We start from the raw sequence: 14651 nt of genomic DNA on the forward strand, positions 1-14651 counted from the left end.
CATCCACGACTGGGAAAAAAGAGCATATCCATGAACATCTTCCAGAGCTATATGACTTTGCAAAATGCAATGAAAGCACATCTGGTTGAGGAAGTGAAAGAAGACAGTGTTAGCAAAGTTTTAGAAGGTTTTATAAAAGACCACAGTGAATTTGCATCTAAGTGTTCGCAAGCATTATGGTTTCCGACGTCTGATGTGGTCGGCAAGAGGATCTTGTTTACTTACACAAAGACACTTTCTGACTGTCGCACAACTCTGCATCCTGACAATGTTGAAACCATACTTAGTTTGTACTTTGGAGACAAGTAATTCAATGTCTAAAAATGTAGGCTATGTATAAATATATATCACAGGGCAGATCACCTAACTTCATTTCGAAGTATCAGTGATTTATATATTTATTTCTATAACAATTTGCATATTTGGTTTTTCTAAGATTTAATAACAATGATACATTACAAAAGTTTACTTTAAAACCCCTTATCACAAAGTTGGTTACATTTACCCCATACGCTACTACAAGGAAGATTTCGCAGGAAACATCGATCAGTATAACAATCTATTTCACGAAATACCTACCGAAATAGTGTCATTTTTAACACCGAAATCAACAGATTTATTTAAAAAAAAAATAAGGCCCCTAGTTATGATGAATCAGTTCTTTCTTGGAACTTGTTCCAAGGTATTTGTGGAACGCAGAGATGGTGAAAGAAGGTGCAGGCTTGAATGGGCCTAACTACAATATCAAGAATTGAATTAAAATTTTAACAAAGGTTATATTTCCTTCAGTATCAAAAACAACAAACAAATTTCCACTGGTCTGGTACAATGCCAATCTTGAAATCAGATTTGGAAAAATCCAAGATTCAGAACTTTAACAGTTTTGGGCTTCAAGCCCGTAGTTTTACAATTTCAGAGATACCGGATCCAGTTTACAAAACATACATACATACATACATACATACATTATCATTATAGACTGTTATGCCTTTCAGCGTTCAGTTTGCAAGCCTCTGAGAATTTACTAAACGTCGCCACAATCCTCGATTTGCAACTAGTGTTGTGGCCTCTTTTAGTTCTATACCTCTTATCTTTAAATCGTTAGAAACCGAGTCTAACCATCGTTGTCTTAGTCTCCCTCTACTTCTCTTACCCTCCATAACAGAGTCCATTATTCTCCTAGGTAACTTATCCTCCTCCATTCACCTCACATGACCCCACCACCGAAGCCGGTTTATGCGTACAGCTTCATCCATTGAGTTCCATCCTAAATTAGCCTTTATCTCCTCATTCCGAGTACCCTCCTGCCATTGTTCCCACCTGTTTGTACCAGCAATCATTCTTGCTACTTTCATGTCTGTTACTTCTAACTTATGAATAAGATATCCTGAGTCCACCCAGCTTTCGCTCCCGTAAAGCAAAGCAAACATCATTTTCCTCCTCCCCATGAGCTTGGCTGTCTGCAACACCATCATGATGATTTCCTTTTACATTGAGAAGGTGTTCAAAATATTCCCTCCACCTCTCCAGTGATTCCCTGGGATCTATTATGAGTTCACCTGAATTACTCAAAACACTGTTCATTTCCTTTTTCCCTCCCTTCCTAAGATTCTTTATTACTGTCCAGAAAGGTTTCCCTGCTGCTTGACCTAGCCTTTCCAGGTTATTACCAAATTCTTCCCATGACTTCTTTTTGGATTCAACAACTATTTGTTTCGCTCTGTTTCTTTCATCTACGTACAAATCCCTGTCTGCCTCGGCCCTTGTTTGGAGCCATTTCTGATAAGCCTTCTTTTTACGTTTACAGGCTGCTCTCACTTCATCATTCCACCAAGATGTTCGCCTTTTCCCATCTTTACACACAGTTGTTGCTAGGCATTCCCTTGCTGTTTCTATTACAGCATCCCTGTATGCCACCCATTCACTGTCTGTATCCTGAACCTGCTTACTGTCTACTGTTCGAAACTTCTCACTAATCATATCCATGTACTTCTGCCTAATTTCCTCATCCTGGAGATTTTCTACCCTTATTTGTTTGCAGACAGATTTCACTTCCTCTACCCTAGGCCTAGAGATACTTAGTTCACTACAGATCAGATAGTGGTCTGTATCATCGAAAAATCCGCGAAAAACTCGTACATTCCTAACAGATTTCCTGAATTCAAAGTCTGTTAAGATATAGTCTATTATGGATCTGGTATCCCTAGCCTCCCATGTGTAGCGGTGAATAGCCTTATGCTTGAAGAATGTATTCGTAACAGCTAAACACATGCTAGCACAGAAGTCCAGCAAACGCTTCCCATTCCCATTAGCTTCCATATCTTCCCCACATTTACCAATCACCCTTTCGTATCCTTCAGTTCTATTCCCAACTCTCGCATTGAAATCGCCCATTAGCACTATTCTATCCTTGCTGTTGACCCTGACCTCGATGTTCATAAAACTTGTCAATTTCATCCTCATCTGCACCCTCACATGGTGAATACACGGATACAATTCTTGTCGTAATTCCTCCCACTGACAAATCTACCCACATCATTCGCTCATTTACATGCCTAACAGAAAATATGCTGCGTGCAATGGTATTCCTGATAAAGAGCCCTACCCCAGACTCTGCCCTCCCCTTTCTAACACCCGTCAAGTACACTTTATAGTCTCCTATCTCTTCCTCATTATCTCCCCTTATCCGAATATCTCTTCAACACGTACTACCTAAGTCTGTTTCGATAACTTAGTGTCCGCTTTAACAGTGACCAACACCACTGTCATTCTGAAGGGGTCAATTATGTATGAATGAAATATTTCTGGTAATATTTCATGATTACTTCATTTGGTTCATTGCCAGTATCCATTTTTGTCTTTTGTGTGTTCATTTCATTGGAATGCAAAACCTTAACACTAGGATCACTATAATGTCCTAAATTATCTAAGTTCATGACATAACAGTATCGTTTAGTATGACGAGGCCATTTCATATTGCCTCTATTTAAATAACGGGTTATGATATTCTATTATACAAATAAATAAATATTTCCAACAGTCAACACCACAGTTGTTAGTTAAACCAGCATGGGCTGCACACTACCTTTCTCTTTTGCCGCCTTTAGCGCTAGTAGTCACTTGTACGTTTCCTATACTCTCCTTATTTTCTTCACCAATAGCAGTATGAGCTGCTGAAGATTTTATTGCTGCCTCAGATCTGTGATGGTGAAGTTGACTTTGCTCATCTATTTCATGCATTTCATAATTTGATTCCACTGAAATGAGCCAAATAAAAATACTATCACCAAGCAAGTCGCTGTGCTGTTAGGGTCACATAGCTAACAGCTTGCATTCTCCAGAGAGTAGGTTTCAAACTCCACTGTTGGTATCCCTGAAGATGGTTTTCCGTGGTTTCCTAATATCCTGCCAGGCAAATACCTTAATTAAGGCCACGGTCACTTCCTTCCTACTCCTAGCGCTTTCCTATCCCATTAAGACCTATCTGTGTCAGTGCGACGTAAAGCAGATTGTATTAACCCCTCAGCGCCGACCTCTATACGTGGTATAGACCCCTTTTTCTTCTGTAGCCGCCGACCTCTATATGTGGTATAGACCCATACATGGTTTCGCATTTACGGCTATAGCGCGAAGAGTTTTGGTGTTATGGATATGCAAATTGTTTTGTTTCCAAGAAGACATTTTCGGGTTTATCAGTGTTCTAAATAAGTATTGAAAATCGTTAAAGTGTAGCTGCTTTTGCAAGGATAAGTATATGTCAATTATGTCTGAGCACCAATCCCTGCTTTTTTAATAGTCCGTTTGCTTCATTCTTTCCCACAGAATAAAATAAAGAAATGATGATCTGAGAAGTTTGTCTTTTCGTGTGATGTTCTTTGCTCTAATTTTGTATCAAGAGTGCGGTTTATTTATTATATTTGTCTTTATTTCTCAGCTTGTAGTCTTTTCGTAACTCTCTACGAGTACTCTGTATAGGCATCAGTTAGTGCTGCTTTCTGTCATACGACACGAGAAGCAGTTGTGCATGGTATATATCTCGTTTGAAAGACGATGTATCGACCTTTTAATCTGAAATATGTATCCAGTTGTTTTGATTCGTCATAAATGTTATTCCCCTCATTCAGTTTCGTCCTGCCGCTTTCGGTCCCACTGCAGCTTCATCAGCTTGTGTGACGCACCGCGCTCAATGGCTAGCTCCTGCTGAGTGTAGCGTGCTTGAAACATTGTATAATTCAAATGAAAGTTTAGTCGGAAGTAGTAGTGGCAGTATTAGCAGTAGTGATAATGAAATAGATGATGTAGCAGTGGTAAATGATGAGAGTGACGATGAGGAGGAATCAGTACTTGGAAATTTCGTGTAGGAGGCTATAGATATGCATACAGGTCAAAGGGAAGCTTTCAACAGTGAATTATGATTCCTAGATTTTCCAATAATATTTAGACAAGTCACAGGGACAAACATTTAGCAGTTATCTTATCAATTTCAGCTGATGGAAGGTTTGTTTACGTAGTACAAAATACGCTTCTCGGGCGGAAAACGAAATATTCAAGGCCGGCGCGCATCAGATAATACAGTTCCAAGGTTGCAGGAAATACGTTTTATCAGGAAATTAGCACCCAAGAGTGAGAAATCCAAACCTCAGAGACGTATCGCGTGTTTAAAACACGGTGAAAAGAAGACATCAGTGTACTGCTGCCAGGAGTGTGCCTTGGGTCTCTGTCTCGAAGAGTGCTTCGAACTCTATCACACGGAACTAAATTACTAAGGAAATGTGAAACAATTATGTAATTATCTTCATGTACATAGTTCTACCATAAGGAATTCCAAATTTCGTGAATATCGGGCCACTCTTATACTAGTAGTAACGCTTTAAATGAATCAATGTATTTCAGTCGTGTGTAGTTGAAATCTCATCCGGCCGAGGGATAGGAAGCTCTTTAAACGGCTGCGACGCTGAGGGGTTAAAAAAGACAGTCACCAAGCACAAGCATGGGATCTTGGAAGGCCAAATTGCAGTTTAAAATCAGAGTTAAAAATATCCTTATAGATACTTTCTTTACACTCAACTCCTGGGTACTGTCCTCAGGAAAGTTTGTACATTTTTCTATGTCAAATCAGAATTTATGGAAAACTTTTTTCTCTCACATCTTGAGTAAAGACTCTTGTTTCGAAAAAGGCATCTGGTTTCCTATTAACGATTTAGTAACATATGCTATCTTATTCGATCTATAACAGTGTTTCCCACGCTCATCTCTTTGAGGCTTTGGAACTTAATATTCTCCAGTAGAATTTGTAATCACTGAGCAGTGTTGCACAGAGTTTCTTTTGACAAACACGCATTTACTTTTACTGCAGGCATGTAAACCTCTTGCTGTACTGTCGTGAAATATCTGCACGAGTTCACGGACATTCAGTGTCGACTAACTCTGCACACTACTGTGCAAGAATTCTTGTTCGATTGTCGTTGTTTAACTTGTAGAATTGATCAAGTGCTATCTTCTTATAAGTTTCCCACTTTGAAGAAAGCAACGACAAATTCTTTCCTTCAAAGGAGTGTTTACTATCTGCAACTCGAATTTTATTCTTTAGTATACAATTGATCAGTTTATTAATTAATTAATATCATTAGCAGATCCTTTTTTTTAAATAACTAGCTGAAGACAACCCACTTTGCTTGATTTTATACATCCATGTAGTTTTCTCTATAAAATACAGAAGAGCATTAAGATAAAATACAGAAGTGCATTAAGAAACCACTCGTTTTGTTTCTTCTTTGGTTTTTATTCTCTTTTTGGGGTACATAAATACCTTCCATTCTAAGTCATATAAATTCTTATATACTGCATTTGATGTCTTGTTGCCTGGCGCATGCACAAACAGATTTTCTGCTTGTCCAACACGAGAGAAAGCAACGTTGAGTTGCCCCCATGTAAAACAGGAATCCTTCAAATAAACTCGAATTGTGGAACATTTGACACTGAGACATATTGATAAGTCATACCATAAACTAATCTCAGTGGAAATTTTAATCGTTCGAAACAGAATGGCAAATCTTTGAGATCAATGGAATTCTTGGTATGAAAACTGATTTTCCTCTTTCTCTGCCGGTTAGGATTACTGCCTCAATGATATTGTTAAGGAACTGTTTCAGTAAGTATCTGCTTTAAATTCAAGAATTACAGAAAATACTCACAGGTGTGCTGTGGTAGAATACTGTTATGGTTCTGAGATTGCCATACTCCTGCGAAATGAATCTAAGATGATACATAAAACCAAATAGTACACATCACAGCCTTCTAGAGTACATTCTCATTCCGATCCTTCCAGTACATTCTCACTCATTTTAATACGTTTAGTGATGATGTCGGCTACTTTCAACCCCTACATCTCCCACACCACCGCAGCTACAGACATGTAACTCCCATAGTGCACGATGGGAGACTCCAAGCTACTGCCACACACAGTCGTCTGCGATGAGTAGTTGTGGCTGCTAGGTGAAATGAATGAAGACATACATCTGTTTTTATATATATTTGGCCAATTTCAACCCCTACATCTCCCACACCACCACAGCTACCGAGACACAACCACTATAGTGTACGAATAGTGTACACAATCACCAGTGGTCTACAGTGGATATTTGTGGTTGCAAGGTGAAATATACCAACATGCGTCTATTTGTACGTATAGTGGGTCACTTTCAATTCCGATATCTCCCACACCACCACAGCTACTGACACGCTACCACTATAGTGCATGATGGGAGACTTGAGGCTACTACTACACATAAAAATCAGTGGTCTGCGATGGATAGTTGTGCGGGCTTGAATGGGTCTAACTACAATATCAAGAATTGAATTAAAATTTTAACAAAGGTTATATTTCTTTCTGTATCAAAAACAACAAACAAATTTCCACTGGTCAGGTACAATGCCAATCTTGAAATCAGATTTGGAAAAATCCAAGATTCAGAACTGTAACAATTTTGGGTTTCAAGGCCGTAGTATTACAATTTCTGAGATACCGGATCCAGTTTACAAAACTTTAATTCAGAATAAGAAATCATTTAGATAAGGGCAGAAATCCCCTAATTCAAGAGCACTTGCTCCCTAAATACATTATCTAGCCTTCCAGAGGCACACTTTACTGTTACAAAACTTAGGAAAGAGCTAACAGGCTCTTAGTTTCTTACAGCCTGCTCAAGACAAAATTACATGAAGGTGTTACACTCTCTGGCCTCACAGGCACAAATAGAAATAGTTTTACACAGAGGTATCTAGTACCCCACCTACAGGGTTTTTGCGAAAAAGAATATGGGGGCTACACTGCACTCCCAGACATTGAAAAATTAAAAACCTACAGGGCTCTTGGTCGATGAAACAGATGCTATTCCCAACCTACTGAGGTGGTGCGCATGGAAATAACTGTAATACATTACAGGAAAGAAAGGTTGCAAAACCGCACTCACCTCAAACCAAGATGAAAGGGAGCTCGAGAGGGTAACTCACTCTCTATCGCCGATTTACCGTTGAAACTTTATGAAAGTTTACATTAGCCGACAGAAGATTTACAGTTTAGAAAGGTATGGTTACACAGTTAAGTATTCGGACCTTCCCCTCAGATAAAGCTACAGAAAAGAGAACTTGTGTGGCCATTACCTTGTAGATGTTCCGCTGGTCGAAGAAAGAGGTGCCTCCTGCCTTAACACACACTTAGAAAGACGACAGTCAGTTGCCAAGGAAACATGAAAAGCTGCAGTTTATATACCCTCAGGGAAGGTTTGAGGGGATTGTGGGCTAATCCGTACACACCCTCTCAATTTTAATGGTTAAACTCAAAAGTTACACTCAAAATTGAACAAGAAGCCTGTGATAGGTTGAAAATAAATTACAGAAATTTTTCATTGGCCAGATTCAAAACTGGCGGAATGTGACAGAAGTGTTACAAACCTAAAGTTACAAAAAAACAAATGAAAGTTGAGAAAAACCTATAAACACAAAATTTCTTTTCAATAACAACTTCCTCTACTTTGCACCAGAGTGCATGATCATATTTTTTTGGTAGTGTCATCTGTGGAAGAAAGTCCAAACTTCTTGATGTATAGCAAAACAAAACAGGGAGAAATTCAATTAGTTTAGGAAACTTCACAATAACAAAATTACTTAATATTTCAGTAGTGGCATCTTCTGATTAAAGTTCCAAGTTCATGTAGTATCAGTTTCAACGTTTGGTCGATAGTTGAGTTTATTAAGGCACTTACTTTGAATGAGCGGAGTTGAGGTGTACCTCCCGGTACAGAACTAAAGACGAGAAGCACAAAATTAGAATTTGCTAACGTCATTATTTTAAACCTTAATACTATCAAAAATTATGATTGGACAGTAGATGTAGTGATTCTTACAACATGCTGTAAAACTGGTGGTTCTCTCTAATTTATAGATTCAAGTTCTACACCTTCTATTCCTGAAGAACTTTGACGATTACCAGAAGGACCCAGACTTCAGTATTATTGACTTTTCGTCTGATTCAATTTGTTCTGATATTATTGAAGGTACACCCCAGAAAAAAATGAAGAGGATGTCATACAAGGAAAGTGCAAATAGTTCTTTTTTAAATCCTTCAGAGAGTGAACCTAGTAATTGAAAAATTCCACACAGTTCAAATGTCAGTGCATGAACCTTCTCATGATTTTGAAGAAACTGGATCAGTCCATAACACAAGTGGAAAACTGTCAGTGGGCAAAACAAAACCATTTATGTCTCAGTGATGTGCATGATGGCTTTGCAAGATTCTGAAATTCTACAGACCATCAATCATAAATGTAATGGATCTCCTCCAATTTATCTCGCCAGTTTTCCACAACTTCTACGAGGAGATTCCCTCTGTAAGCACAGTAAAGGAGTTGCTCCCCAACACCCTCAATGTTGGCGATGATAAACAACACAATGTCGTGTGAACATAATAGTTCTGTCAACAAAATGTGACATTTTATGAGAAGAACTGTCACTCACGAACAAATTACGAGTAGGTTATATAAATAATATCGGTGTTAATACTGGGCGTGATATTGTTCATTAATTGTTACCGTGTTTTGGTGGATCAGCAGAGGTGAAAGAAGGTGCGGGCTGGAATGGGTCTAACTACAAGTCCGAAAGATGAATTTAAAATTTAAATAAATGTTATATTTTCAATAGACAACAAGGTTTAACAATTTTCACTAGGTGAAATAACCAAGAAAAACTCTACAAACGAAAGCACAAGTTAAGGGGTCTTTACAAATTCTGGGCTACGAGCCGCAAAGTTTAACAATTTCTGAGCTCTCAGCTCACAACCACAAATTACCGAAGAGCAGAAAAACCCCTCATAACATGGAGCACTTGCTCCCACCTTCACATCTCAAGCCTCTCTGAGGCACTTTTACCACACCACCATAAAGAGCTGACCCGCTCTCAATCTTTCAAGCCTATTAAAGGCAATACAAAGCTTTACAATCCCTTGCCATCGAGGCGCAACTTACACAAATTAAACAGGGGTATCTCGTACCCAGCCTACCGGGCCTTAAAAGAAAAATAATAGGTTAATGAAATGGCCCAAAATACCAATATGAATGGAGGCGTTGCTTTTCCTAATCCAACTTGTTAAAACCTGAGGGGCACTAGGCCGATTACACAGGAGCTATTCCCACACTAGGGAGGTGACTCGTATAAGAAAATTAATTTAACACATTAATGAAGAAAAGAAAATCTGTTATGAAAACATAGTCACCTCAAATCCAAATTGAAGGGGAGCTCGAGAGGGTAAAGCACTCTCTATCCCCGATTTACATTTAAAGATATATGAAGTCTTACAAAGATGGAAAAAATTTACATGTTTTAGGTTATAGGTTACATATTCAAGGTTTCGGACCTGCCCCGCGGGTTAAACTGCTGAGCTAGCAAGGAAAAAAGAACGATGTTAAACGGTCATTATCATGTTGAAGAGCTGCTGGCGGATGAAAGAGGCGCTTCCCGCCTCCTGCTATACACTAAGCTAGATGTTGTACGAGTGGCGGAGAGCCCGGAAAATTGGCAGTTTTTATACTCTCGGGGAAGATTTGAGACCTTTCATGAATAATTCAGACACACCCACATGCGTTTATTGGTCGGCTAAAGTTTACACATCAAATTTGAAGAAGTAGGACAGATTGGTCCAAAATTAATTAAAGAAATTTGCGATTGGCTAAGTTCAAAACTGGCAGAAAGAAAGATTTATATTGCCAACCTACAAATGAAAGTACGAAATTTAGTTATAGGAAAACTTATGAGTATGAAATATCTTCAAGAAAAGTTCCATCACTTCGCACCAGGGTGCATGATCATAGTCTTTTGGTAGAGACATCTGTGAGAGAATGTCCACACTTCTTGATAATTAGTAAACAAACACAATTCAAAATTAACACAGTGACATCTTCTGATAAATGGTTGAATTAATTCAGTTTTAAAGTTCAGAGTTTGAGCTGTAGAGGAGTACTTTAAGGCGGAAAATTCAAATGCGCAGCGTATAGGTGTACCAACTGGTACAATAATAAAGCTAATTTGTATCCATATTATCCATATTAATGCGCAGCATTGCATTACCGGTATATTACTAGATGTGGGTGTGCAAAGTGTGTTAAGTCATAATTTATTTGACAACTTGTGTTGTTTGGCTCTCTAATTACGCGAATTAGCTTGGAATTTATTATGATGAGTTACCCCATTGTTGTGAACAGTATTGGGTTCCTGAAGATATAATTCAAATTCCACAACTCTATTTTGGGTTTTGAATTGAACATACGAAATTGGTTTTCTCAAAAGTAGTAAATTGCGACATGACTCACTTTACACACCCGTCAATTGAGGCTGTAACTCGTGCATACATACTGTATTTTTCGATCCAACAGGTAGTGCGAGATAAGTGATTTGCTGTAAATTGTGGCCAAGTGCAATTCAACCACCACTGTGTTAACAGCCAGCACTTCCTGCTGCTAGTGGCATCATTCCAGCTCTGGTCATCTTGAGAGGAGGAACTAGGTAAGTGTAGTATTTTTAATTAAAGGAGAAGTGGACACACATGTTGACGTGGTTTCTTTAGGAGTCTTCTCCACTGTAAGCAGGTAGGCTTCTGGTTTTGTTAGGACACAGTCCTTAACAATGTCGCCCGTTGCTTGTACTGCATAGCATGCAGATGCCATATGTTATCCTTGAAGCTCTGTGGTATGCGCAGTCCAATGAATGCCAGCACTTTCTGCTGTGTACTGACTCCTGGAGCTCATTACAATCTACTGATGCAAGCAATCATCCATATTTTCCGCATCGATGTTCTACTTCTCTTAACACAGGGCCTCTCAGAGTGCATGCACTGTGCACGGTGCAAAAGATGACTTTGCTTGGTTGACCAGAGTGCAGACCCCCCACTCCTCGATTTGGAGCAATGATGCTGTCTCTCTCTTTCCCCACGCCTGTCTCGCTCACTCCGCCTGTCTCCCTCCTCCGCACTTGCTCCGTAGCGCTCCACATCCGAGCCGAGCTTAGCAGAATCAGAGACGAAGCGTTGGTCCGAGGCAAACCGAGCGGGGCTGATGCAAAGTGCACGGAGCTCTTGCGCCTCGATTTGCACGTGTCAGATTTTGGGTGTTTGAGAGGCCCTGTTTTAACCCGTGAGCGTGGAGTCTCGTGTAGCACACGTCATGCAGTAGCCATCTGCTGCTGTGGAGTGACGTGTCTGACACGCAATGCGCCGCGTCTGCATTGTCGTTCCATCTCGTGAGTTTCCTTCAAACTATGTCTGAGGTCTCTTCACAGACATCTAGATAAAGCTTCTTACATCATCTTACACTCTCTGGCCTTATAAGTCACGAATTACAAATTAAAATAGTTTTACACAGGGGTATCTAGTACCCAACCTACCGGGCCTTTGCGGAAAAAGAACAGGTTAAATAAATGGCCCGAACACAACCTGAATGGAGGCATACACTGCGCTCCCATATAATAAAATATTTAAAAACCTACAGGGCTCTCGGCCGATGAAACTGGGGCTAGTCCCAAGCTACTGAGGTGGCTCGCACAGGAATAACTTTAATATAATACAGAAAAGAAAACAGTTGCGAAATTGAAGTCACTTCAAACCAAGATGAAGGGGAGCTCGAGAGGGTAACTCACTCTCTATCCCCGATTTATAGTTAAAGTCTTTATGAAATTTTACATGAAAAGGAAGAAATTTACATTAAAACGGTTAAATAGTTAAAAATTCGGACCTTCCCTTCGGCTAAGTATGCGGAAACAGCAAGAAAGATTGAATTTATGTGCCTTAAGACACACACTCAGAAAGACAACGATCAATAGACAAGGAAACTCGAAAAGCCGCAACTTATATACCCTCAGGTAAGGTTCAAGAGGATTCTGGGCTAATCCGTACACACCCTCTCATTTTTATTGCTTGAACCCAAAAGTTACACTCAAAACCGAACAAGAAGCCTGTGATGGGCTGAAAATTAATTACAGAAAATTTTTATTGGCTAGATTCAAAACTGGCAGAATGAGACAGAATTACATTACATTAAATTATATTAAAAAACAAATGAAAGTTGAGAAAACCTATAAACACAAAAGTTTGTTCAATAACACTTCCTTTACCTTGCACCAGATTGCATGACTAGTTTTTTGGTATTGACATCTGTGGAAAAACGTCCAAACTTCTTGATGTAAACAAACCCGAAGCAAATAAATCCAGTCAGTTTAGGCAACTTCACAATAACACAGTTACTTAATACTTCTTCGGTAGCGACATCTTCTGATTAAAGTTTCAACTTCATGTAGTAGCAATTTCACATTGTGGTCGATAGAGGAGTTCATTAAGGCGCTTATTTTGAACGAGTGGAGTTGAGGTGTACCTCCCAGTACAAACTGACCTGCCATCAAGGACTGATTTGATGGACCTTCCTGCAACCGGGTATTTTACTGTAATTCCGTGGTGATTACACTATAAACTCCATCTGTGGAAAAAGTAACGTCTATATACAGGTACTGTAATATACGGTATACTTTTTACAATTTGCTTTGTGTTGCACCAACACAGATGGGTTTTATGCCGACAATGGGATAGGAGTGGGAACAAAGCGACTATGGCGTTCATTAAGGTACAGCCCCAGCATTTGCCTGGTGTGAAAATGGGAAACCATGAAAAACCATCTTCAGGGCTGCTGATGGTTGGGTCGAACACGCTATCTCTCCGAATGCAAGTTGACAGCTATGTGACCCAAACCATGCATCCACTCACTCTGGAACCTAATAATTACCTCCATCTTGCATGGCATTACACAAACAGTTCGAATGGTAGTGGTTAATTATTTATTTATGTTATGGAAACATCGTGGATCACAGAGGTATAAGAAGGTGCTGGGGTGAATGGGCGGACAGGGAATTGACCAGAGCATAAGTTAATGCAATAAATTTTCAAGTTTTATTTCTTTTCTTCCTTTTTTAATAAATCTGACAGATAGAAAATCTGAATAAACAATAACAGTATATTAATGAGCTTGTCAGCTCCAACAACAATGGCTTAAAGTCCAGAAGTCAGGTACAAAACTGTAGAGATCAAAATGATAATATACAAAGGGATGAGCGTTATAGCTCTGAAACAGGTACACTATTTTATAAGACCATTTTTGCTCCATTGACTTACATAGCCTAAGAGTCTGAGCTCCAAAATTAATAACAATCCAGCCTCTCAGAGGCATAAATTTCTTATAGCGCACCTGACAATCTTCAGTTAAGATATTTACAGTCACTTAGCCGTGTTTTGGGCTTATCTTCTGCTCAACAGTTTTTCATTTCCCTTTCCAGAAACATAAACATACTATATGATTTTTCACGAGAGTTTAATCCTGATGTAAACAAATAGGCGGAGCACCTTGGCTTTGCACGTGGACATACACGTAGTTGATTGGAGAAGCAACTGTCGCACTAACTCGACTGTATGCGAGCTCGAAGAAAATTAGTACGTCGCATTAATTTAATTTTATCTTAGTTTATTACATTTAGATAGTCTGAAAGAGTACGTAATCAAATTAAAATATGGTTCTCATATATACCGGTATATATCTATGTTTTTTAAATAAAACAGTGATTAAATAACGAGATATGAAGGCAGAAGGTGTGGTGGAATGCAGGAAGTCTTTTCATAGTGAGAGAAAGTCCCAAGCTGTACAGCGTGGAGATAAGGTGTTGCATCTTGCAGCAGCTGTCAGTGTCAGTATTCATAGTGAGAGAAATCGAGCAAGAGGTAGGACCATCCCGTGTAGTGAACCACAAAAGAGGAAAACCGCTCAGAAGTGACCATAGGCAGTGCGTTGTGGTTTTTTTAAAATAAAATAAGTGAACAGAATCCAGGTTTAGCCGTAAAAGAGGTAGAGAAACTAAGTGCAGAGTTGTGTGGTGTGTTGGCTAGTTCGGTTCATAACATGCGGACAGAGTTTAGGAAGACAGGGAAATTAACAACGCCGGGAAAGGAACGTAAACGACCTCAAAGAATCGAGAAGTACGACGATATCGTCAAAAGTGGTATTAGAAGGAAAATTCATGATTTTTTTTTTTTTTTTTCCCCCGAAATGAACCACCTACTTTACGCAAAG

The 14651-nt window shown here is 39.2% G+C and overlaps 1 protein-coding gene across 1 annotated transcript in view; it reads left to right on the forward strand.

The window, feature by feature from the left end:
- The window catches only part of LOC136874729 (ankyrin-1), a 76435-nt gene that overhangs the window by 30160 nt on the left and 31624 nt on the right, over positions 1 to 14651 (forward strand). The window contains exon 2 of the mRNA XM_067148392.2: positions 10923 to 11052. The gene's annotated coding sequence lies outside the window, so the exon portion shown is untranslated. The remainder of the gene's footprint in view (positions 1 to 10922; positions 11053 to 14651) is intronic.

Source organism: Anabrus simplex, chromosome 5, assembly GCF_040414725.1.
Source record: "Anabrus simplex isolate iqAnaSimp1 chromosome 5, ASM4041472v1, whole genome shotgun sequence".
NCBI lineage: Eukaryota > Metazoa > Arthropoda > Insecta > Orthoptera > Tettigoniidae > Anabrus > Anabrus simplex.